Source organism: Megascapheus bottae, chromosome 21 (genome assembly GCF_031878675.1).
Source record: "Megascapheus bottae isolate mThoBot1 chromosome 21, mThoBot2.hap1, whole genome shotgun sequence".
NCBI lineage: Eukaryota > Metazoa > Chordata > Mammalia > Rodentia > Geomyidae > Megascapheus > Megascapheus bottae.
Genome location: NC_143529.1, coordinates 23,882,375 through 23,906,739, shown reverse-complemented (window position 1 = coordinate 23,906,739; position 24,365 = coordinate 23,882,375). Strand labels below are relative to the sequence as shown.

The window sequence follows — 24,365 nt, the reverse complement described above, 5'->3', positions numbered from 1 at the left end:
GGATCATGGCCACAGAGAGCAGGGCAAAACAGTGATCCTAAGTAGAACCCCGGGGGAACGAGAGTATGTGTTAAGAGGAAGAAATGGGATGTGAGGGTCAGGTGAAGGGCAGTGAGAGGAAGGGAGGTGATATGCAGAGTGTGGAGGAAGATCAGACAGGAGGCTGAGAGGCCAGCAGAGGGAAGAGAAGAGGAGAGACCAAAGGCTTGGGCCTAGGCCATTAGACAGCTTTGGACTTTGGGCCAGTGTATCCAGCTAGGGCCAGTCTCCACAGGGCTACTGAAAAAAAAGCCTGGGTGTAGGAGGTCACTCAACCATGGACTGCTGGGGACAACATCTGTGAGCCAAATGTCCAGCACTTAGCACAGCCTTGTCAACACCCCTACAGCCCAGTGGCTCGGCTAAAGGTCAGCTCTTAGGTGGTGAGTGTATTTTCCACCACACCAGCCATTGTCCATAGCCTGGGTCCATCAGCATTATCCTGTGGGCAGTAAGAGGGGAATGGGCTGTTTCCAGCTTCCTAGGAGTTCACAAGCACAGTAGCAGACAGGAAGGTGGTAGTATGTGGGCAGCAGAGTTTGCTCTGTGCATTTTCCCTAGACTTCTGTGTGTATGTGTGGCACGTGCACATGTGTGCATGGGTGTGGTCATATGGGGTTTGAATTTCAGGGCCTGGGTTGAAGCTAAGGGCACTATTCCTTAGCTTTCATGCTCAAGGTTGGGACTTTACTACTTCAGCCACAGCTCTACTACCAGCTTTTGGGTGGTTAACTAGAGATAAGCATCTCATGATCTTTTCTGCTTGGGGTTGGCTTCGAACGGTGATCCTCAGATCTCAGCCTCCTGAGTGGCCAGGATTATAGGTGTGAGGCTCTGGTGCTCACCTTGTGTTTGAAGATGGTTGTCATGTCCTTTCTTTATCATCTGAAATAAATATTGGGTCCAGTCTTTTTTTTTTAACCATTCCTGTGCTTTTATTCAGTGGTTATTATTGCATATCTACTGACATCCTCTTGTGAATGTCAGTAATATAAGGTATTAATATAAAGTATAATATAAGGTAAAAAGAGAAGCTGACATTTCTGATGGTGTCTGGAGTGGAGTGGAACTTCCATCTCCTTTGGTCTAGACTCTATATTTCTTTCTTTTTTTTTTTTTTTTTTTTTGCCAGTCCTGGGCTTGAGCTCAGGGCCTGAGCACTGTCCTTGGACTTTCTCAAGGCTAGAGCTCTACCACTTGAGCCTCAGCACCACTTCCAGCTTTTTTCTATGTATGTGGTACCAAGGAATCGAACCCGGGTCTTTATGCATGCTAGACAAGCACTTTAACCACTAGGCCAAACTCCCAGCCCCTAGACTCTATATTTCTATTAATGTAACCCAAAGTACCTTTGTCTTTTAGGAACAGCCATATTCTCATTCTTCATGAACCCAGTGTCTATTTTCACTAACTCTTAGAACCGTCCCTGAGTGAATTATTAATTCATATTTTTTTTGCAAGTCCTGGGCTTAAGCTCAGTGACTTTCTCAAGGCCAGAGCTCTACCACTTGAGCGTCAGCACCACTTCTGTCTTTTTTTTCCTATGTAAGTGGTGCCGAGGAATCGAACCCGGGTCTTCGTGCATGCTAGGCAAGCACTCTATCACTAGGCCAAACTCCTGGCCCTAATTCATGTTTTTATGACTGTAGTTGAGGACATCACCCCAAGAGAAATGTTCCCTTGCTACTTCTGGCGCATTTATAACATCAGTTTTACATTTTGATTCCTATTAGCACCTTAACTCTTTCTTCTGTTGTCTTTTCTTCCCTTCACGGGGTGGGTAAGCCTTCCGTCCACATCTCCAACTACATTGCTGATAACTATGTTGAACAAGCCAGGGCAGAGGACAGAGGCCTTTGGCAAGCCAGAAAGTTGACATTGATCTATTAATCAACACCCCGTGGCCTGCTAGGAATCTACTCAGCTTTCTATCTTGTCTCTAACTCAGGGGCCTGCCAACACCTTCCTGAAAGTCAGGTAGTCAAGGCCCTGATTGTCTGGCCTAGGAATGTGAGAATAATGGAGTTTGGAAGCTGGGGTTAGCTATGTGAGGTAGAGGGCTTGGGCTCCCTGGAAGGCTCAGACTGTGGGGAGGGAGAGGGTTCCAGGAAGATGTCCTGCCCCAGAGGCAGCTAAGTCCCACACTGTTCTTCCAGTTTGAAAGCAGCTGCAGGGAGACAGTGAATTTGTGAGTAGTGCAGGTGGGATTGAACAGAGACTTCTGCCCTGTACCAACCTCTGTCTAGAATTATGCTCCCACGAGTCTCTGGGGGCCTTGATAATCATCACAACTATCAGAAGAAGCTGTAGCTAAGAGGGACTGTGACTTTTCTCAGGTCACAAAAGTGTTGAATCCTAGTGCCTTTCTGGCTGGAAACTGAGGCAGACATAGAGGAGATAGGGGTGCTGTGCAGGTCTTGGGGAAAAGTTATTACAGGAGAGGGCTCTCCCTACCCCACCCTTACTACCTTGAGATTAGGGTACACATAAGAATAGGAAGCTAGAATGTGGAAAGCCACATTTCTTCCAGTGTGCAATGTACCCCCCTATACAACTGTGCCCATTTCTGCGTATTGAGAAAGATGCAAATTAATGCAAATAAGATGGATAATGAGGAAGGAGTGTCATTTTGATAAAGAGCTGAGAAGCAAGAATGAGGAAGGAAAGAAGAAAGGAAGGAAGGAAGGAGAGGAGGGAGGGAGGGAGGGAGGGGCGGGCTCTTTAGGGAATGGTGTGGGTAAAGCTTCTGAGGACAGCTTTAGAGGGTGACACTGGAAAGAGGGCGTGACCTTGAGATGAAAACATTCTAGGCTTAGGAGAGAAACACAAAGTCTCAATGCCTATGTGTATCTGATCATATAAGATAATATTTTCCAAAATGAACTTCAGAAAATGGACACAAAAGTTTTTTCTTAGTTACTGTTTTTGTTTTTATTTTGTCTTGCATGTTCACTTGTTTGTCTTGGGAAGGTAAGGGGGGCACATAAATGGAAGGACAAAGGGTGAAAAATGAAGCAGTAGTACTCACTGGGCACTGTTAAAAATGAACTGTATAACCTGTGGGTGGGGATGGGAGAGAAAAACTCAGAGAGAGTGAGGGAAGAGGTGGCGTTGTCCAAAAAGAAATGGACTTATTACCTGCCTTAAGTAATTATAACCCCCTGTGTACATTACCTTTATTTTTAATTTAATTTTTAGTTTTTGTTGGTTGTGGGATTTGAACTCTGGGCCTGGGCGTTGTTCCTGAGCTCTTCAGCTCAAGGCTACCACCCTATCCTTTGAGCCACAGTCTCACTTCCCATTTTCTAGTGATTTAATTGGAGATAAGAGTCTCATGTGCTTTAGTGCCTGGGCTGGCATTGAACCACGATCCTCAGATCTCAGCCTCTTGAGTAGCTAGGATCGCAGGCGGGAGCCACCGCGCCTGGCTTGTACATTACCTTTATAATATATTTTTTTAAGAGAAACATTTTAGGCCGGTTGTCAGTAGCTCAAGCCTGTAATCCTAGCTGGCTGAGATCTGAGGATCCCAGTTCAAAGCCAGCCCTGGCATGAAACTCCATAAGACTCTTATCTCCAGTTAACCACCAGAAAACTGGAAGTGGTACTGTGGCTCAGGTGGTAGAGCGCTAGCACTAGCTGAAGAGCTCAGGGGCAGCACCCAGGCTCAGAGTTCAAGGCCCACAACTGACACACACACACACACACACACACACACACACACACACACACACACACACACACACACACACACACACAGAGCATCTTAGAGGACAGTCTAAACAATTTCGTGCCTACAGGAGGGGGGTATAGGTTGAAGGGAAGGTGAACTCAAATGGACAGTACCAAGGCCTGCAGTGGCCTTCAGTCTGGCCCCCAGCTAGTTGTATGTGGGGCTCAGCCGGAGCCCAGAATATCCTTCCTCCCAGGGCCTTAGGAGAGAAGAAGAGATGGACCCAGGAGCTCCTCCCTTTGAAACCTGGACACATGTCCTGTCTTCTCTATGCTGGAGAGCCTAGGAGAGAGTGGGGCCCTGGGGGCTAGAAAGGGAGGCATCAGCAACTACTTCATCAGGGGTGGATGTGGGAGGTAGGCCCCTCTACAGGGGGTTTAGCCTGAGCCCTGAAGGTTAGAGGTCCTGGACATGATGTCCTCCAGAGAAGTGTGGGGACCAGAATTCCCAGGTGTGACCTGTGGTGACTCCAGCTTGAGTTGGGTTACCCAGGTCCGTGTGTCCTTCTCCTTGTCCTGGTCGCCCTGAGATTTTACACAAAGGTCCTGATCCCATTTCAGAGATGGAGCCACCATTAACCAGATTTCACTGTATACTGTTAGAGAAGCACACCGGGAAAGGTTTTGTTGGGGGGTGCTAGGTATTCGTTGGGGGTGCTGAGGCTGGGAGGACAGGACCCATCTCTCTTAACTGTACCCTTGCCCTTCTTTCTTTCTCTGAGTCCTTTGTCCTCCTTTCTACCATGTCACTCACTCTTCTTCTAATGGGAATATGAATCTCAGCCCCAACAGGGGCTCTCTGTCTTCTCAATGCTTCTCTGTTGCTCCTTAGGGCTCTCCTGCAATCCCACCCTTTTTTTCCCTCTGGCTCTGTCCTCTGTCCACTCCTTTCTTTCCTGACATCTGTTTCTGCAGTCTCTGTCTTCAGTTAACAAGTGCCCACTGAGCCCTCCCAGCCAGATGCCAGCCACTGCTGTCTCCTTTCTCACTTCTGTCTCCTTACCTCTCCCTGTGGCCCCTCTCACTCTCCCACACCCCTTGGCCTCCCACCGCCCTCCCCCCAGCTCTGCCAGACTCCCAACACTGGTATTATTCACTTTTATGAGAACCCCCTAGGCCTACCCCTGAATGGACCGACCACAACTGGAAACAGATGTGCAGTCCTGCACTTGGGATGGGAGGGAAGGCGGCGGGAGGGAAAGGGCATGGACTTGGCTTCAGGGCTGGGTGGGGCTGGAGGCAGGGAGGAGGAGGGCCAGCCAGTTTCAAGGAGCAGTCAGGAGGAGAGAGAAAATGGGCTGTCAGGCTTTTCCACAAGTACATGTGTGCATGTCTGTCTGTCTGTCTGTCTCTGTCTGTCTGTCTGTCTGTCTCTCTCTCTCTCTCTCTCTCTCTCTCTCTCTCTCTCTCTCTCTCTCTCTCTCACCCACACACACTGGACATACTGGAACGTGCTCAGTAGCTGAGCTGTGGGGTAATTCTTGGAAATCAGGAGAAAAGCCATTCCTCATTTTTCCCCCTTCTAAATTGCTTTAACTCCTTGACTTGGCTCTGCTGTGGTTTGTAGAGACTTTTAGAGGTCAAGGTTTGGCTCAGGAGCCAGGAGCAGGCAGTCTGGAAAGAGGGGGTGATAATGAGTGGTGTGGAGAGCATGACACCCCAAAACTCCAGAGGAAGACAGAGTCTTCTGGCCCTGTGGCAGCCCCAGGGGACCTGTGATCATGTGGCTTCGGAGATACGAGTCTGCTTACAGTTATCTTGGTCCAGTCTCGTGCAATATTTAGCATTTAGTAATGTTCTTTTATTCAAATATTAACCAACCATCTGGCCACCTCTCAGCAGCAAAAGATAAGGAAATAAAACACCAAGAAAGGAGAGGACAGCGTCTGACAGTGTTTTTTGTTTTGTTCTGATTTTGTTTTTGGTATGGGAACTGCAGTCTTGAACTCAGGGCCTGAGTTCTGTCCCTTAACTTTTTCACTCAAGGCTGAAGCTCTGCCGCTTCAACCAGAGCTTCATTTGTGGCTTTTGGTGGTTACTTGGAGATAAGAGTCTCATGGACTTTTTTGCCTGGGCTGGCTTTGAACTTGATCCTAAGATCTCAGCCTCCTGAGTAGCTAAGTGAACTCTGGGTGCCCGTATAGCTGCCTGGTTCTCAGTAGGTGTTTGTTAGCTTACTCCATATTGTGTTAGGTAAAGTAGGTTAGGGGAAGGAAAGCATGGATCAGTCTTCCATAGCTGAAGGAGTTGGAGGCACAGAAGTCTGCGCTGCAGACTGTGGCATTGGTCACAGAGCAAATGCTGAGGATGTAGGAGTGGTGCAGTGCATGCCAACCATGTGCCTTAGGCTGGATGGAGGCTTCAGCCATGGCAGGGTGAGAAGGTGTGGAAATGAAAGTGGGTGGGAGAAGGGAGGGAGGCCAGGGATAAGAGGCAGGGCTTCAATACTGAGCTCCTGGAAGGCCCTTCTTGGAGGAGGGCTGGGGCTGCAGGCTCCCTGCTGGGCCTATGTGGTATGGAGCTGGATGATGTGGATGAGGGTTTGACGGAAGGGGTGAGGAAAGACAGTTTGTTCTGCTGTTCTGGGAACCTGCGAGTGGGACTGGGATTCCAATTTTATAGCCTATTCCCCATCCATCTGTAGAACAGAAGAGAGAGCCGACATTGACACGAAGTTCTCTAACTCACAGGCTTGGGTGGTGGTAATGAGAGTGCTTGGTAAGATTGGCAGGCTATTGGGGCAGGGGCTATAAGGACTATTAGAGAATGGTGAATGGAGACTCAGTTTGGCTGGCTCCTCTCCCCTCCCCTTTCCTCCTCTCCTCTTCTCTTTTCTCCCCTCTCCCATCTCCCCTCCCCTCTCCTCTTCTCTCCTCTCCTCTCTACTCTCACCTTTCCACTCTTCTCTCTTTTCTCCTCCCCACCCCTCCCCTCCCCTTCCTTCTTCTCTCTTCTCTTTTCTTCTCACTTGAGCTCAAGGACTCACATTTTTACTTGGCCTTTTCAATTAAGGCTGGCACTCTACCACCTGAACTACAGCTCCATTTTTGCCTTTTTGCTGGCTAGTTGGGGATAAGGGTCTCGTAGACTTTCCTGCTTGGGATAGCTTTACACTGTGATCCTCAGATCTTAGCCTCCTAAGTAACTAGGGTTGCTGACCCCTATCTGCTCCATCTCTGGGCGTGAGTCCATCTGGTGGAATTTGGCTGTTGTCTAGGCTATAGGCTCTGAAGTGCTGGATTTGGGGATTTGGAAACCTAACCTCTTTCTGTGTGGGAGGGGGCGAGGTCTTGCTGTGTGTGGAGGGTGGGGTACAGTAGGATGTGTATGGAGAGTCAGTGAGAATGCTTCTCTCTGCTCTGTCCCCAAAAGTCTCTGAAGAGATAGTCCTCTATGTCCACCCCCAAGGGGTTTGTTGGGATAGACTGGGGACATGGCAGCCCTCCAGAATGCTGGCCATCTCTTTGTGGCTCTGCCTTAGCTACCCCAAAACCTTGTTCCTTCTCTTGATCCGTGGTCATTTCATTCTTGGAGAGAGTTGAAGCCCAGGGAGATTGGAGGGTGGTGAGATGATGCTGAATTAATAAAAATCACCCAGCATTAGAACTGGAAGAGAGCTTAAAGATCTCTGGAAACAAAGCAGGGGAAACTGGTCCAGGTGAGGAAGAGAAGAGCCTTTGAGGCCTCAGAACCCTCAGGAGGCTGGGTGGGACCTCTATACCCCAGAGCCAGCGTTGTTGGGGTCCAAGCTTCTTGGTGCCTTGGCACACTGGCAAGAGTCACCATGAAGATGAAGCAAGAGAGCATTTAGTAAGTGCCTGACATGTAGTAGGTGTGCAGAAAATAAATGACTTCTGTTCCTTTCAAAAAAAAAAAAGTCTGTTTCTTTATCTCCCCTTATCCCCATTATCTCCATCCTGGAGAACTTAGGACTTTTAGCTCACTAGGCAAGCTGTTTTACCAGATGTACCCCCAGACCTTTTGTTTTGCATATGGTGTCTCCTCCATCCAGACCCAGGATCCTTCTATCTACCTGTTGAGTAAGTCACCTCACCCCTACACTGGCTTGTGAATTTCATCTAAACTGGCCTTGAACTGTGATCCTACTATCTTTGCCAGCAAAGTAACTGGGAATACAGGCATGTGACATCACATGTTCTTCTTTCGCTTTTTACCATTTATAGATGCTCTGAACTTTTCAAAATAACTTTTGTTCCACTACTTTTAACTGCAAAAGGGTTTCCATACATACAGAAAGTTAAAATGAAGCTAGGTGCTGGTGATTCACGCCTGTAATCCTAGCAACTCAGGAGGCTGGTATCTGAGGATCGTAGTTTGAAGCCAGCCCAGACAGGAAAGTTTATGACACTCTTACCTTCAATAAAGTATCAAAAAGCCCGAAGTGGAGCTGTGGCTCAAGTGGTAGAGCACTAGATTTGAGCACAAAAGCACAGGGACAGTGCCCAAGCCCTGAGTTTAAGCCTCACAACTGGCATGTACATGTGTGCACGTACACACTCACATACACAGCTTTTGTTGTTGTTGTTAGTCTTGGGGCTTGAACTCAGGGCCTGGGAGCTATCCCTGAGCTTTTCTGCTCAAGACTAACACTACCACTTTGAGCCAAAGTTCCATTTCTGGTTTTCTGATGGTTAATTGCAGATAAGAATTCCATGCATTTTTTGCCCAGACTGGCTTTGAATTGTGGTCCTCAGATCTCAGCCTCTTGAGTACCTAGACAACTGCAGATGGGAGCCACTAGGGCCTGGCTTAGAAAGTTAAAATGAATATATGGCAAACTGGCCATATATTTAAATATAGACTGGGCCCTAGAATATACTAACACCCTGTTCTCCATCCTCCTTAGTTGGGGTTGTGTATCTCTGGAGTTAGCCAAGTGCTAATTGAAAATATTTGGAGATAAACAACCCTTGTGACTCTCTGGGTGCATATGTCATTTCCTTGTCATTATCCCTTAGAGAAATACTGCACAACGACTATTTTCCTGCATTTACACTAGATGTGTCATGGGAGCCCTGGAGCCAACTCTCGGGGAAACCCAGGAATGGTGGCATTTGCTTGATGGAATGTCCCTCAACTTATCTTAATTTTTCTTTTGTCCCAGTACTGGTACCATTATTGGCCAGGGAGTTTTCCTTTAGCGTTTTTCTTATGATTGGTACTCTACCACTTCAGCCATGGCTTCATTTGTAGTGTTTATTTTTGTTGCTGTTATTGGTTAATTGAAGATAGGAGTCTCGAGGACCTTTCTGCCTGGGTTGACTTTGAACAGTGATATGCAGATCTCAGCCTCTTGAGTAGTGAGGATTGCAGATGGCAGCCTCCAGTGCCTGACCCTACGTTTCCCCCACTTCTGTATTTCAAGGAGTTTTGGAGCATGCATTTCATTATGAGAGCTCAGTTGACTTAAGTATACAGTCACACATGTCTTCAGTCCAGGAGGGGAAAAAAAAATAACAGAGATTGTTATTGCACATTTGACAGCTAAAGAAAACAGGCTCCCTGGGAAAGGGAGATTTGTGGCATCTGGTCATAAAGTGTATTGGAAATACCACAGGCAGCACTCTCCTGAAGTTGAAGACTGATCTATTATTTTCCCTCCCATCAGCCCTTGGGCCATTTCTCCCTCACTGTGTCTCCCTCTGGAGCTGCTGGGCCAATGGCTAGAGGAGGTCTGCTCCCTACCCCAGTGTGCCTAAGCAAGTGTGCAGCCGCTCTGGGTGCAAGTGCTGCAGGGGTTAAAGAAGGCTGGGCAGCCTGCTGACTCCAGGAAAGAGGCGGTGCACTCTGCTGCCTGCCAGCCCAGCCAGCAGAGAGGGAGCCCGGCAGCAGCGCCCTCCTCCTGCTCAGTTGTTCCCAACCTTGGCCTTGGGACCAGCTCAGCTCCTCCCGCCAGCTCCTGCTTGGACACTCTGCTCACTCACTGCCTTCCTCTTGGCAACCAGCTTCCTGCCAGCCATCACTGCTGCCTGGCCACTGCCCACCACCCCAGTCCTGCAAGCCCCTTGGCCCAGACCCCCACCTTTATTCAGTGACTCCTCTGCCGAAAAGGTGAGTGTGTGTGTGTGTGTGTGTGTGTGTGTGTGTGTGTGTGTGTGTGTGTGTGTGTGTCTATTCAGGGGATAGAGCTGGCCAGGTCTGCCTGTTTGTTTTCAAGACCACTACTTGTGGCATGAACTAGGAGAAGGTGAGGTCAGCCCCGCCCTGTCACATGTCTCTAGGCTAGGTCCCTGGGAGGCCAACCTGTCTCCGTCCCCTGTTGTCCGTTTGATTCCAGCCAGCTTCCTAGTGTCTGGCAGGGATGTGTGGGGTGCGGCTGGCTGTCGCTGCTTGCACTGTCCAGAAGGAGTTGTATTTGCCAGGGAAGATCCTGGTGTCATTGCTGCCAGCCAGTAATGTAGAGGGACAGCCAGCCAATCGAGGGAGGTAAAAGGTGTCGGGGGTCTGTCTCTTCTGCTGTCTGCCTATCTCTATTCTCAGCTCAGTGCTGGGCAGCTGGGAGGACCTGCTAGAGATGGGGTTGTAGCCCTCTTCCTTTCTTAGCCATCCCCAGTGATAGTTTTGGTCATGTTTCTCCTCTCTGGGGCACTCTGTGGTCCCAGGGGGGTGTAGCCAAGAGGGTTGGGGTTCAAAGCTCTTTGCCTTCCTCCCCTCCTCTCTGTGTGGGTCTGGAGCCCCTGGCCCATGGGCACAGCTTGGCATGAGTGCTCTGCTGCCCTCCACCAGCCAATGGGCTGGCTCCTTCCTTACCCCTCTGGGCAGAAATGGCTAATCCAGGTAGTTAATGAACAGACACATAGGCAGCTGCCTCCCCCATTCCTCTCCCCTGACCCCTCCTCTTCCTCTGCCTCTGACCCCCTGCCAGCCACCCCTTTGAGTTAGAGAAGCCACACGGAGCTTAACTTCAGTGTCCCCACACGAGGACCAGTGCCAGGATTGCCTAGCCAGATGTTTTTAGATTGGACACTGTTCTAGAGGAAGAAATCGGGAGGCGGCGGCTCTGTGTGTGTGTATGTGCGTGTGTGCGTGTGCGTGTGTGTGTGTGTGTGTGTGTGTGTGTGTGTGTGTTTGGGGGGGCGGGGGCGTTGCTCAGAGAAACCTGCTAGGCTCACAGGCTTGGCTCCTAAGGGTTGGTAGTGGTGGGGCTGGGTGAAGGACACCTGGGGTGAGAATAGAGTAGGAGAGGAACGAGAAACCAGGGTTTTTGTCCTGGGAATCAGGAAGCCTGCTGCCCTCCAGGGAAAGGTGTGGAGGGACCACTGTTTCACCATTCTGAAGCTGCCTGGAGGTGGAGCGGGGAACATTGTGGCCCCTGGCCTTGCCAGCTGGTGGCTCTTCTACTCCTGTCTCTCCAGCTCTTTTCCAGGACCTCCAAGTTTGCCATAGACGCCGGTGTGGTTGTGTGGGGAGTGAGGGGTCTGCATTAGGGATCCCAGTATGGGATTGTCTTTGATTCTCCTACCTATAGAGCATAGAAGTGTCTTTTGGAGCTGGAGTTAGGGGCAGCTCAAGTTTCCAGAAGGTCAGGAGCTGGGAGTCTGGACTCTGATTTGAAGGTCAGTGATGGTGGGTGATGGAGGAGGCAACCCAAAATCTCTTTCTCAGCCTTGAATCCTGCGGGCTATCCTTCACCTCTCCCCTCATACCTCATGCTTCAGGCTTCACTTCCTTCAAAGCCCTAGAGCAGAGCACCAGGAAAGTGTCTGTCTGCCTGTCTGTCTGCCTGTCTGTCTGTCTGTCTATCCATGCTGGTACTAGGGTTTGAACTCAGGGCCTTCTATTTTTCACTCAGGACTGGTGCTCCACCACTTGAGCCACAGCTCCAAATTCCAGTTTTTTGATGGTTCATTGGAGATAGGAATCTTACAGAATTTCTGTCCCAGCTGTCTTCAACCCACCACCCTCAGATCTCAGTCTCCTGAGTTGCTAGGATTAGCCACTGTTGTCTGACTTGTAGCTAGGAATTTTAAACCCACAGAAGTTGGTGGCTGTGTGTGTGTGGGGTGGGGTATGTGCTGGGGTGCATAAGATTCCAGTTCCTAGCTAGGCACTGATAAGGTGACCTAGATCTTGGAGTTGGGACTCCTCAAGACATATGAGGAAGGCACAGTGGATTTTTTTTCTGGTTCGAGGAAGAAGGACCCAGCGTTCATGTTGGGGTTCAGTTTAATGAAGAACTCCCCAAGAAAGCGGGTCCCCTGGGAGTAGTGGGGGACCAGTCAGCTGCACGCAGTGTGGAAGGATTCCTGAGCGGGGATGTGGTTAAGAGATGACCTCTCTGGGTCTCTGGGGATGCTGAGGTCCTGGGATTCTTGGAGTTGGAAATTCTCTGACACTGGAATGGGGGAATCAGAAGCTGTGATCTCTGGCCTGGGTGTGGGCACAGATGGATCTGATGGGGTTGTCTTCCCCACCAGGGCTTAGAGAACAGAGCCTGGCGCTCTGCTTTTGCCCGGTACCCCTCTCTTGCTAACTGCCCCAGCTGCTTCCTGCACTGCTCAGAGATGCTTCCTCCTTGGGCTCCATCTCTTCCTAGCTCTGTGGTTAACTCCTCCAGGGCTGGAGTGGACCTGTGATTGCATGCCATCGTGTGGGATGGAGAGGACAGACTTTGCCCCCAGCCCCTGCTATCAGTGTCTGAGGACAGGAATGGGTACATCTTGAGGAACTCAGAAGTTCTCTGAGAGTCAGGAGAATCTAGGGCTCTGGGTCTGTGAGCCTCAGTTACTGTAGTTTTCAGGGCATCTAGCTAGAAGTGGCTTGTGCAACGTGTGTGTGTGTGTGTGTGTGTGTGTGTGTGTGTGTGTGTTGTGGGTTCAGGCCAAGGGCTTTGCTCTCAAGGGCTCTCAGGAGAGGTGGGGAGAAGCAGATTACTTCCCAATGGCCTCTCCAAACCTGTTTTCCAGGTAGCAGTGGGCAGTGAGAGAGGAAAAGGGGTGGAGAGTTTGATCATTGGAACCTCTCTTGAGCCCTGTCTTTCCTGTGAGTTCCTATCCCTTCTGACTTTTGGCCTCTTTTCTTTTTTTTTTTTTGTCCATTGTAGGGCTTGAACTCAAGGGCTGGGTTCTGTCCATGAACTCTTTTGCTCAAGGCTAGCATTCTACCACTTGAGCCACAGCTCCACTTGGGGTTTTCTGGTGGTTAATTAGAGATAAGAGTCTCACAGACTTTCCTGCCTGGGATGGCTTCAAACTGGGATCCTCAGATCTCAGCCTCCTGAGTGGCTAGGATTACAGGTGTGAACCACCAGCACCTGGTTGTGCCCTCTTTTCTTCTGAGCAGGGTTTCTAATCAGGACAGTGCCTCACATAGTCTTGAAGAGGAAGTCCTTCCCAATGTCTAACTTTAGTCCCTTGTCTTCTCACCACCTGCCAGGGGCTAGGTGAAGCTGCTTAATTTCGTTGCAAGGCCCAAGCTTGAAGAGGAGAGATAAGGAGGAATATGAGGGCTGAGTAGGATCATTGCTATTACCTGCCTTATTTCTGTGCCCAAAAAGAGAAACAGGCCCAAGTGGGGCATAAGTCTGGCGGGGGGGAAGGAGTTGATGGATGACAGAGAAACAAGACAAAACAAAACAAAAAACACCCATCTTCTAGTTACTGCACTTGAGGAAAACAAATCAGAAATGGATGTTAATGGGTGGGGAAGGAGATGGAGAGACTGGGGGATAAGTGGTTCCTGTGTTGTCCCCAACCTGTGGCCTCTGGCTCCGTGGCCCCCTGGCTGACTGGCTCTTGGTTTCCATAGCTATTAGGCACGGAGAGGTGTGTGGGTACAGGCCAGCTGGAACGAGAGTGGGGAGGGTGGCAGGGCGGGTAGTCCTGCAGCTGTGCCCTCCTCCCTGGGTGCTGCCATCCATTATGCAAGGTCACATTCTTCCCTTCCAGGAGCACTTTCCCATCCCCAAGGGGAAGGCTGGGGGGGGCACTGGAGACCACGGGTGCCACTGTGAGCCTTGGGCCTGCCCCTCCCCAGCTCTGTGACCTTGGAGGGCTTCCTGCTTGTCTCTGCTTTGGTTCCTCTTGGGGATGGTGACTATTCTCTGCAGAGTTGGCATTGGGGTGGGGTGGGGTGCGGTGGGGGGTAGACCCTGGTGAGTCCTGGACACTGCCTCCTGCATGGCTGGCAGGCCTCTATGATCCCTGCCTTTTTAGGGCTGCAAGCCTGGACTCAGCCTGGCAGGGAGACAGAAGGGATTGGCCTAGAAGAGGAGTCCTAGAAGCTGATGGAGACCAGGATCCTAGAGCTGGGGTGGACCGGCCCCGGCCGTGGCTCTTCCTGGGATCTTCCCAGGTCCTCTTCCGGGGATCCCTGGGCTCCAGCTGACTGTGGGAGGCAAGCAGTGCTGGTGATCCTGACCGGGCCTGGCAAAGTGCTGCCACACTCATCCAGGGTAGATGTTGGAGGGTCTGGCATGGTGCCTGCAGAGGACTTGAGTGTCTGCAAACAGGGCTGAGGATGGTGAGGCAGAGAGTGTGAGCCTGCAGCCAGCCTGCTACGGCCCAATGCTTGACTACCTTCTTTGCTGTATTGTCTCAGCAAATGACCCAAACTCTCTGCGTCTCTTCCGTCCTTATGAAGTGGAACACCATAGCCCTTGCCATTTGGAGTGATGGTAAAGGCTGAATGAACTCATGCTGTGCATATAGTAAGTGCTCAGTCAATGGTGATAACATGATGACAGTGATTATCATTAGTGTTGGTGATGGGATCACTGTGCCCAGAGCCTACTCAGAGCGTGAGTGGAAGAGAGGGTGCCACGATATTCCCTTAGGGGGTCTTTGTGTCATAGCCCAGAGTAGGCTTCCTCCTGGTACAACAGGCCAGAGTAGAGGCCACCTCCGGAGGCCTCATCTCCCCAGGGAGCCAGCGCCCATCTGTGTTTACGGAGGACTCTGAGAAAGTTGCTATCGCTGTAAACAAAACACATTATTATAAACCAGCCTGAGCTCTGCTGCTGGGGTCCTTTCCCACCCTCCAGAGGTTCCCAGGCCTGTCAAGGACCTGGCTGTCTCCATGCAGGCTACCGCAGACCCGGCCTCCACCCACAGGAGTGGCAGGCAGCCATGTTTGGAAGTCGGATCCCCATACAACAGCTACAAGTCACCCTGTCTTCCGCTCTCCAGGTCGCCCTGACGTCTACCCTGCATTCCTTTGACTCAGTGTAGTTCACTCTCGTCCATGGCTGGGGCTGGAGAGAGCAGGCCAGTGCTTCCTGTGGGCTCTGAAGCCCGCTGGGTGGTGTTTCTGGCCACTTTCCCTTTTCATTCCAGGCCCTTGCCCTCTCTGGGCTCCTGGGCTCACTTTCCGGTAGCCTTGGCATTTCTCATTAGCAAGGGTCAGCCCTCAAGGCCTGCCAAACTGTGCTCTCCACCCAGAGGGGCTGGATTGCTCTGGGTCAGGGGTGAACTCCATTTCCGGACCCCTGGCTCGCCCAGGCACAGCTGTGAAAGGCCTTAAGTTTCCAGTTGGGGGAAGAATGGGTGGAGGTTGATGAGGATGCCATCCTATCTCACTTCCCTCCTCAGTCCCTGAACATCTCTGCCCCATTTTGAGGCCTTCCCTGTAACGTGGGTCTTGTCTTTGACCCTTGATCCCTGATCTCCCCCAGCCCTGGTAAACAGCTGGCCCACAAGTGTCCTTTAGGAAGCCAGCTGTGGGTTCAGTCTACATCTTGTTGCTGGGAAGGGAGTGGGTCTCTACCACGGGGTCCCCATACACCCCTCTCTCCCCCGCTCCTTAGCAGTAAGTCTCTGGCTCTGTCCCTTAGCTGAGTTCCTTCCCTTCTAGGTCTCCGTGTCCTCATCTGTCCTCCTGAGGACCGGAGAGATGCAGGGCTGGGCGACTCTGAGTCCATCTGCCTCCCTGGGGAGGGCGGGGGGGGGGTCTCTCCTAGTTCCAGGCTGTAGAACTTCACCTTGGATTGACCTTGCTTTGCTCTGGCCCCACCCCCACCTCTGGCAGTCACTGGCAGGAAGTCCTGGTGATTAGGGCCCTAATCACCGGCTGAGACTCCCAGAAACAGCAGAGCTGGTTGAGCAGAGAGGGGCCAGGCTAGGAAGGGGGGTTGAGCTAGGGTGGTGGGCTGTGACTAGGGCTGTGGATTGAGATGGAAGCTGGAGGAGCCATTGGTCCCCACGCCGGTGCCTGAGGTCAGGCGCAGTGTCCATTCACCCAGTATGAGGCCAGTGTCCACACACATCCAGCTGGACCCCTTCCACCTGCTGACTGTTCACGTTAACAGCCTTTTAGGGCATCCACCCTCTGCCAGGCAAGGTGCCAGGTATGGAGCTGGAAAGGCCCGGGAGATGCAATCTAGTAGAAGACAAAGGGGAGTAGATAGAATATTTCTGCAAAATGCAGTGGGACTGTCCGGCAGGAAGCAGTTCCCATGGGCTGGCTGAGTGGAGAAGGCTTTGGAGAAGAACCTCTGAGGTGGGCTTTGAAGGCTGAGAAGGAATTTTCCAGGAGGGAAGAGGAAAGCAAAGACTTCTTCAGGTACAGAGGGATGTGTGCATATGATAAAGATGGATGATGTAAATAGTCACTATAGCCTGGATGAGCAGCCTCAAATGTGATGTCCCTCCCAGCTCTGCTACTTCTACCTGTGTGCTATTGGCCTGAGCCTTAGTGTTTGCATCTGTAAAATGGTGTCAGTGCTCTAACTGTGTGCTCCGGGGACATTGGCATGAGGTGCTGTTTGCAGGATGCTGAGCTCAGTTCAGTCAATATGGTTTAAGGATTGCATGTGTGGCAAAAGCTGGTTTGGGGAGAGCTCAGAGGTTGGGGCCTGAGGGTGGGTCACATTAAAGGAGGGGAGCAGCAGAAGGTTTTAGCATGGGAGAAACATAATGGGATTGTGTTTCAGGGTGCAACAGGGAGCCCCAGGGAAAGGCTACTGTCCAGGATCTGGGTCCCTGGAGTCCTGTGTGGCAACTCCTCAGTTTGGGGCTGGAAGCTCCTCTTCCTGCACTGTCTCCCCATGCCCCTTTCCCTTCTGGATCTGGAGGCTGAGCAGGCTGAGAACTCCTTCCCGGTAAATCCTTCAGGCTGCCAAGGCTTCATCCTTGAGTCTGGGCTGCAACAGGTACAAGTAAGTGTAGACTACAGGCAGCTCCCATTTCTATTTACCGAGAGACTTATTTGGTGGCTTATCTTAACCATCTGGTCTGGCACCTGTGGGTACATTGTTCCTTGAATGAATAAGGGAATGAATGGGAGGAAGCCCCCAAGTGAGGGTGGAGAAGCCTGGCTGCTCCGTGGCAGCCATGCCCCATCTGACCATAAGTGGCTTCCATGTGTCTCTAAAGTCAGGTGTCAGCATGTCATTGGTGTTGGATGACCGTATAATGGTGAGGCCTGTAATCCCAGCTAGTGAGGAGGGGGAGGGTGGAGGATTTTCATCAGAGGCTGGGCCAGGCAAACGCCAGAGACTCCTATCTGAAAAGCTAAAAAGCAGAAAGACGAAGGTGTGGTTCAAGTAGTAGAACACCTGCCTAGCAAGGGTAAAACCCTGAGTTCCATCCCCAGTACTGCCCCTTCCCAAATTAAATAAGTAAAAATAAATTACAGACTCCATAGCCCCACTTCCAATCCCATCCCATCATCCCATTTCTAGCCGTCTGCAATAGCTTTCTCAGCCAGCTAGTCCTCTCCTTTAGTCATCTGTAAAAGGTGGAAGAGAACGAGAAGTGGGTCTGTCTCTGGCTGTCTGTGTGACCCCCTGTCACTGCTGCTCTAGGGGAGACAGCAGAGACAGCAGGGCTTTGGCAGGGGCTTGTTGCCTGAGCTGTGTGCAGCTGCCCAGAGGAGAATGGAAGAGCCTGAGTGATGCAGTAAGTACCTCAGGAGGAATTCTGGGCTGCTTGGAAGTTGCCTTACCACGGCACACATACGACTGCTGTGTTGTGGATGCCTGAGTTGCGCTGGCTGAGCTGAGCGTGGGAGCGGAGGCGCTGGCCAGGCCTAAATTCCAGGCTGGAGCCCTGGGAGAACTGGGGTGAGCAAGGGCCAGGATGCTGGGTGAGGGAGGAGAGGTAAGCCAGAGGGAGGGCAGGCCTTGCAAGTCCCCAGCTGGGACCCCAGGAATTCTTCTCCTCACTAAGTGCCAGAGGGCCTGGTCTTGTGTTCCCAGAGCCTCTCCAGCTCCCCTGGTCCATCTTCCTGCCTTCTGGGCAGCTCTGCGGCATTGGCCTGAGGTCTTCCTCCCCTCCCATGTTCAGAGCCTGATTTTCTTCAGGAATTGCTACCTGCTGGCAGCCCCTCTCTTTCCTCTTTCTCTTGCCCTCCTTGGAGCTCTCTCTGTAGGGGGAGGAAGAGAGGGTGGAATTGGGATGGCTGTGTAGTACCAGGATGTCAGGCCCCCTTCCCCAGCACTGTAGGACTTTGGATCAATGAGGCCCCTTTTGTAGGCTTCTGCTAGCTCACTGGTGGAATGAAAGAAGTTAGGAGAATTGGCATTAGGAGAGTTGCTGAGATTTGACAAGCACGTGGACCTGGTCAGAGGCTCCTGCTCTCGAGGGGCCTCTGCTATCCAGAGGAGGTTCAGAGGTGTTGCAGGTACTTGGTGGGTGCCGGCTGAGATGTCCAGAAGCTCCCTTCTGGCCACGGGACTGAGACTTCTCCAGGCAGCTGCTTCTTGGCAGGGAGCAGAGAACAACAGCTGTCAGGGGCGAGGGGCCCAGTGCCTGGGCTGTCCCAGTGACTCAGATAGGGATGCACTGGCAGGATCAGTGCCAGCCAAATGACTGAGGGAGGAACCGGGCAGATCTCTGAGCTCCTTGCTGGCCACCCTCAGGAAACAGAGGGAGGAAGAGATGCACAGGGGTGGGGTGGGTGCAGAGGCAAAGAAACAGTGAGTAATGGCCTGGTGTCTCTGGGGGGCAGGTGGCTGCTAGGCTCTGTAGAGCTGTCTGGGGCTCCGGAAATGCTTCCCAGAGGAACAGACACTGAATCACAGCAGCCTAATCCTCGATCCCAGTGGTCCTTAGGAGAAGAGGGTCCTGGTCAGCAGGGGCCATTTTATCATCCCTTTTCTGGCTTCTTCTGCATTGGCTCCTCCCATCATCCTCCCCCATCTCTTCTTCTAACTATCCGAGGATTTGCCTTGTATAAAATTTGTAGCCTGCTTGATCGAGATGCCTTCATTATATTCATAAACTGTCTCGTTGAATTGAAACCCCTTTGTACAAGTACTAAAAGCTAATAAAAAGTTAAGATCACACACACACACACACACACACACACACACACACACACACGCACGCACGCACAATTTGCAGTGTGGCTATCTTAGGTTTGAGTCTTGCCCAATACCTCCTAGCTGTGAGACTGTGCCTGCCCGCCTGCCTGCCTGCCTGCCTGCCTGCCTGCCTGCCTGCCTGCCTGCCTGCCTTCCTTCCTTCCTTCCTTCTTTCCTTCCTTCCTTCCTCCTTCCCTTCCTTCCTCCCTCCCTCCCTCCCTCCCTCCCTCCCTCCCTCCCTCTCTCCCTCCCTCCCTCCTTCCCTCCTTTCTTTCTTTCTTTCTTTCTTTCTTTCTTTCTTTCTTTCTTTCTTTCTTTCTTTCTTTCTTTCTTTCTTTCTTTCTTTCCCTTGTCCCCTATCTTCTTTTTTCTTTCTTTTGTCTTCTCAATTTTCTCTCTTTTTCTGTCTCAGTCTCTGTCTCTCTCCCTCTATCTTTCTCAAGCTGCAGCCTAGGGCTTTAATTTAGGGCTTGGGCTCTGTCCTTTAGCTTTTCCCCTCAAAGATGTAAGCTCTACCACTTGAGCCACAGCTCCATTTCCTGCTTTTTGGTGGCTAATTAGAGAGAAGAGTCTCATGGACTTTCCTGCCAAGGCTGGCTTCAAATTGCAGTCCTTGGATCCCTGCCTCCCGAGTAGCTAGGATCATAGACATGAGCCACCAGTGCTGGGCCTGGCTCTCGTGTCTCCCAGCTAAGCTGCAGTGACCTTGTGGAAAAAGAGGCATTACATGTACCTGTTCTGTTGTTGGAAGGATTAAGTGGGATCACATGTCTAATGTGCGCACTGGATATGTTCACTACACGTCCAGGAGGGCCCCTGGGTACCCACCTCCTTTCCTCAGGTTTCTGTCTCATCATTTTCAGTCTGTTCTTGTGTCCCCCTGCCCCTGGCTTTAAGCTGCCTCTTCACCCAGCTTCTTGAAGTTAATTGTGCTCAAGGGCACTGCTCCAGCAGTGGGGATGTTGGTAAGGCTAGTGTCCTTGTTGTTGTTATTATTGTACCAACACTGGGACTTGAACTCAGAGCCTAATACTGTCTCTTAGCTTTTTCTCTCAAGGTTCTACCATTTGAGCCATAGCTTCACTTCCAGCTGTTTAGTAGTTAATTGGAGGTAAGAGTCCCATGGACTTTCCTGTACAGGCTGTCTTTGAACTGCAGTCCTCACAGCTCAGCCTCCTGAGATTACAGGCTAGGATTACGGGCATGAACCTGGCTTTACTGGCTATGTCTTTCTATCTGGGTAGTTCTGACTGGGGTGGGGTGGGGTGAGAAATCACGTAAGGGTCACTGCATCTGGCTAAGTGTTCTGTTCAGGTTGTGTGTGCTGAATGTGTGTGCCCAATTGGAGTGTTGGGCACTGTGTGGAGACAATAGCCATGGCTATGACAGTGCCCTGGGTCACTGTGTCTCTGTCTGATAGCTTTCTTTCCTGTCCATTGCAAGTCTGCCTGTGTTTTCTGAGCCCAAGAGAGCCAGCTCTTCCACAGTCTTCCTTCCCTAGCCTTCCTGCAGACCTGCCTTCGGATGCCTGCGTCCTTCAGATTCTTCCCGGAACAAGGAAACATTGCATGGGGTAGCTCTGCGTCAGATGGCGCTAAACAATGTTGGTGACAGCCAGGTCTCCACTGGCCTTCGCCTGTGGAGCTGGCCTTGCTTCAAGTGTCTGTTGCTGGCTAATAGGAAGGAGAGGGGCTTCCTGCCATACTCACAGATGGACTTAGAGGAGCAACACAGAGGGGGCTGCCCTGGACTCTGGACCTCCTGCTTCCGGGGGCCCCCAGGATTGCTTTGTCCCTCAGGGCAGATGGGCTTCCAGAACACCAGCCCTGGCTGTGTGGTAATTGTGCAGAACAATTATGCTACCTCCTGCCCCTGCCATCTGTGGCCAGGATTTTTCTACATGAGTGGATTTGCAGATAACTGAAGCTTATGCCATGCAAGAGTTGAAAGCAGAGAAGGAAAGGGAGTTTTGTGGTTGTTTAAGCAGAGAATTGCTGGCATTGGATATGTCCCAACCTCTGTTCAACTTAGGTAAATAGGATCTTAAAGATCCTTCCTCCTGGCAGTCTGTTACCATCTCTCAGCTTCTTCTGTGAAATGGGGGTGAGAGTAGAAGCTGGGGTAGAGGTGGGGTTTGAGAGACATGAGGGGCATGCATTACTTAGGACTGGCTCTGACATACCCCAGCCTCCAAAGGCCAATTCATGGCCAATTCAGGCCAATTCGTGGCCAGAGAGGTTCAGAGAGGTGCAGTGATTACATGGCAACTAAAATAGCATGCATTACTCTGCCCCACACATTTTTGTCAGCTGGATCTTAGTCAACTTTATAATTATTTTTCCAGTGCTGAGAATCAAACCCAGGGCCTCATGCATGCCAAGTAAACTCTACCACTGATCTGTATCCCTATTCAAGCCTGACCTCAGTTAAACTTTATTAAGTGTTCCTGACTATATGGAGTTCCTTGCCTCCATTTTACAGATGAGCAATTTGAGGCTGATGGAGGTGAGATAGGCCTCTGATAGTTGGTCTTTGATAGAACTGGTTTTAGAGCCCATGCCTGGCTCCCTCTTGCTGTCAATGGAACCTCATGGTATGTTCAGGAATTTGGAAATAAGGCATTTCAACAGAGAGGTGTAATACTCTTCAAACCTACTAGCCAATACTATCCAAAAAAAGTGCTGGAGTCAGGAGAGTAGATGAAATGACCTTTGGCAGAACCAAGGAATATAAAGCTAGAGAGAGACTTGGAAAAATATGGAATTTTTCTCTGATATAATATGTGGCAAGGTTTGCTTTCTACCCTGTTCTTGATTTTCTCTCTTTTTACATTTTAATGTTCTGAATTAGAGCATACCTTATGATTAATGTATGTAGTTGATTTGGGCAGCATTTTTTTTCTTCGTAAAAACTATCATTCTGCTGGGTACCAGTGGCTCATGCCTAAGCAAAAAAGCCTATGAGAATCTTATCTTCAATTAATGCTCCCCCCAACCCAAATCAGAAGTACAGCTGAGGATAAAAACATGAGAAGGGGTATCAATGTGTGAGAAGTAATGCACCTACTATCTGGCGAATATACCTGTAACCCCCTCTATACACTGCAATAAAAAAGAAAGAAAGAAAAAAAGAAGTACAGCTAAGGCTCAAGTGATAGAGTGCTAGCCTTGAGAAAAAAAAAAAAAAGCTCAGGAATAGTGCCCAGACCCTGAGTTCAAGTCCCAGGATTGGTTGGTGAGGGGTGGGGGGGTGGGGAAGCTGTCATTCTATTGGAGGTGTCCATAGGCTCAGGACATCTTCAGGGTTAGGCAACAGGGCAGTGAACACCTCTATAAGAACCCTGCAGGTAGGCCTGGGAGTTTGGCCTAGTGCTTGCCTAGCATGCATGAAGACCCTGGTTCAATTCCTTGGTACCACATACATAGAGAAAAGCTGGAAGTGGTGCTGAGGCTCAAGTGGTAGAGCTCTAGCCTTGAGAAAGTCCAAGGACAGTGCTCAGGCCCTGAGCTCAAGCCCAGGACTGGCAAAACAAAACAAAACAAAACAAAAAAGAACCCTGCAGGAGTAGGGGAGGGCTTTGCACGCCATTGTCCTGGCTCTTTAGTAGGAGGAAGGGAAAGAGCTCAGGCTCATGCTGGCTGTCTGGGTCTTGTGAGGCTCTAGTCATGGGATTCTCTCTCGGGCCTGGCTCAGCCTGTCCTGTTTCCTTCCTCCCCCGGGTGGCTGGTGTGTTCCACCCTCAGACCTCTGGTTCTGTGGGTCTTCCCATTGCTCTTAGAATCCATCTCCCCTCACCCCAATCCTTCCGGCCTAACTGTTGTTGCACAGTTTAGGATCCAAGACTTTGTCCCCTTATAGCTGTTGTCTAGGGACAGAACTCAGGTGGAGCCAGAGGTGGGGCCCAGGGCCTCTCTCTGGGTATAATTTTGGGAAACAGCTGGACTGTGATTCTATTCAAAGAATAGCTTCTTCATCCTTCTATGACAGCGATGCAGGGCTGGTTTGTGCTTCTGTTTTTCATGCTGTCTTCTCCCTGTCAGCAGGGATCCGTCTCTGTTCCCTGCAAGGTTCTGTGAGTGACTGTGTGGTCCCCGTTCTGGGCTTGTCACCTCTGCTGGCTGTTCTTCCAGCCTAACATCCACCGCAGACCACAGCCCTTCGGCAGCTTCGAGGAACTTCCTAGAGGCTCGTCTTGGTGCCTCACGTTGTGCCATGCAGCCACTCTGCTTTTAGATCAAATGGGCTGGCCCAGGGAAGGAGAGGGGCGGGGAGAGTGAGTTTCTTGCTCCTTGGACTCCAAAGGCAGATCTGAAGGCCACATTCCAAGCTGCCCACTCAGCACGCAGGCCTGGCTTTCCCCAGTTCTGGGCCAGTGATCCGGTAGATAGCTCCCTACTATCTTCTTATGTCCACTTAGAGAGCTCCTCTAGCCTCGGCCCTCTTCTCTGATCACTTTGATACAGCCTCCTCTTTCAGGCTGGCTTCCTGGCTTTCAGCGCTCCCTTTCATCCATGTGCTCTGGAGTTGTCAGGCCTCCTCTCTGGGGCCCTGGACATGCACCTCAGCCCAGCCTGCAGGTCACGGGTAACTCAGTTCTGCTTGGCCATCTATGTCCAAGGCCTCATCATCTTCTCTTCTGTGTCCCCACTTCTCCTGTTTTAGAGGCTGTGCCTTCTGCGAAGAGCTCCCTGTAGTCCCCTCTAGACCTAGAGCCTTACACAGTGCCAGAAAGGAACTCTGGGTCTATTTCCATTTTTTCCTGTCTGGGTGACCTTAGATTGAGGATGTAACTTCTCACTGCCTGGCTTCCTCATCTGGAAAATGGGCTGATAACCTCTGCCTGGGCCTGGAGTATCCAGACCCAGAGCAGAGCTGAAAGTGGAGGAGAGGTGGGAGATATGACTCATCCCCAGGGGCTGTGGCAGCCATATTAGGGCATTTGGGCCTTACCCACTGAGCTGGGAGCGCTGGGTGCACAGTTCAGAACTTACACACTGGCTGCCAAGTGGAGAACAGATTGGAGGGGTAAGACTGAGGGCCAGTATACCAGGCAGGCCTGCCTCCACCATCTCTGCTTTGGGGACAGCTCAGTGGTGACTTGGTATTTAGGGGGCGGATGTGTACAGACTCTGCGGGAAGGATGGTGAGGAGAAGGCAAGGGAGGAAGCAGGTTTTCTAGCTTGAACAATTTTGGGTGGTTTGGTGGTGGTCAAGGGGAGGGGTCATCAGTGCTGGGCAGGAATCGGGAGGTGGCTAGTGGTGGCAGGACCATGAGTCCAGCATTCTGGCCAACACCAAGCTTTGAGCTGGACTATGTGCCCTGGCTGGCTGG

At 51.0% G+C, this 24,365-nt stretch overlaps 1 protein-coding gene across 5 annotated transcripts in view; it reads left to right on the top strand.

Moving 5' to 3' along the window:
* Tns1 (tensin 1) overlaps positions 1-24,365 on the top strand; it is a 179,872-nt gene that overhangs the window by 46,784 nt on the left and 108,723 nt on the right. Inside the window, exon 1 of one of the 5 annotated variants that reach the window (XM_090354794.1) lies at positions 9,632-9,843. The exons of the other annotated variants lie outside the window; for them this stretch is intronic. The gene's annotated coding sequence lies outside the window, so the exon portion shown is untranslated. Of the gene's footprint in view, positions 1-9,631; positions 9,844-24,365 lie in introns of those variants that run through there. 5 annotated transcript variants of the gene reach the window in all.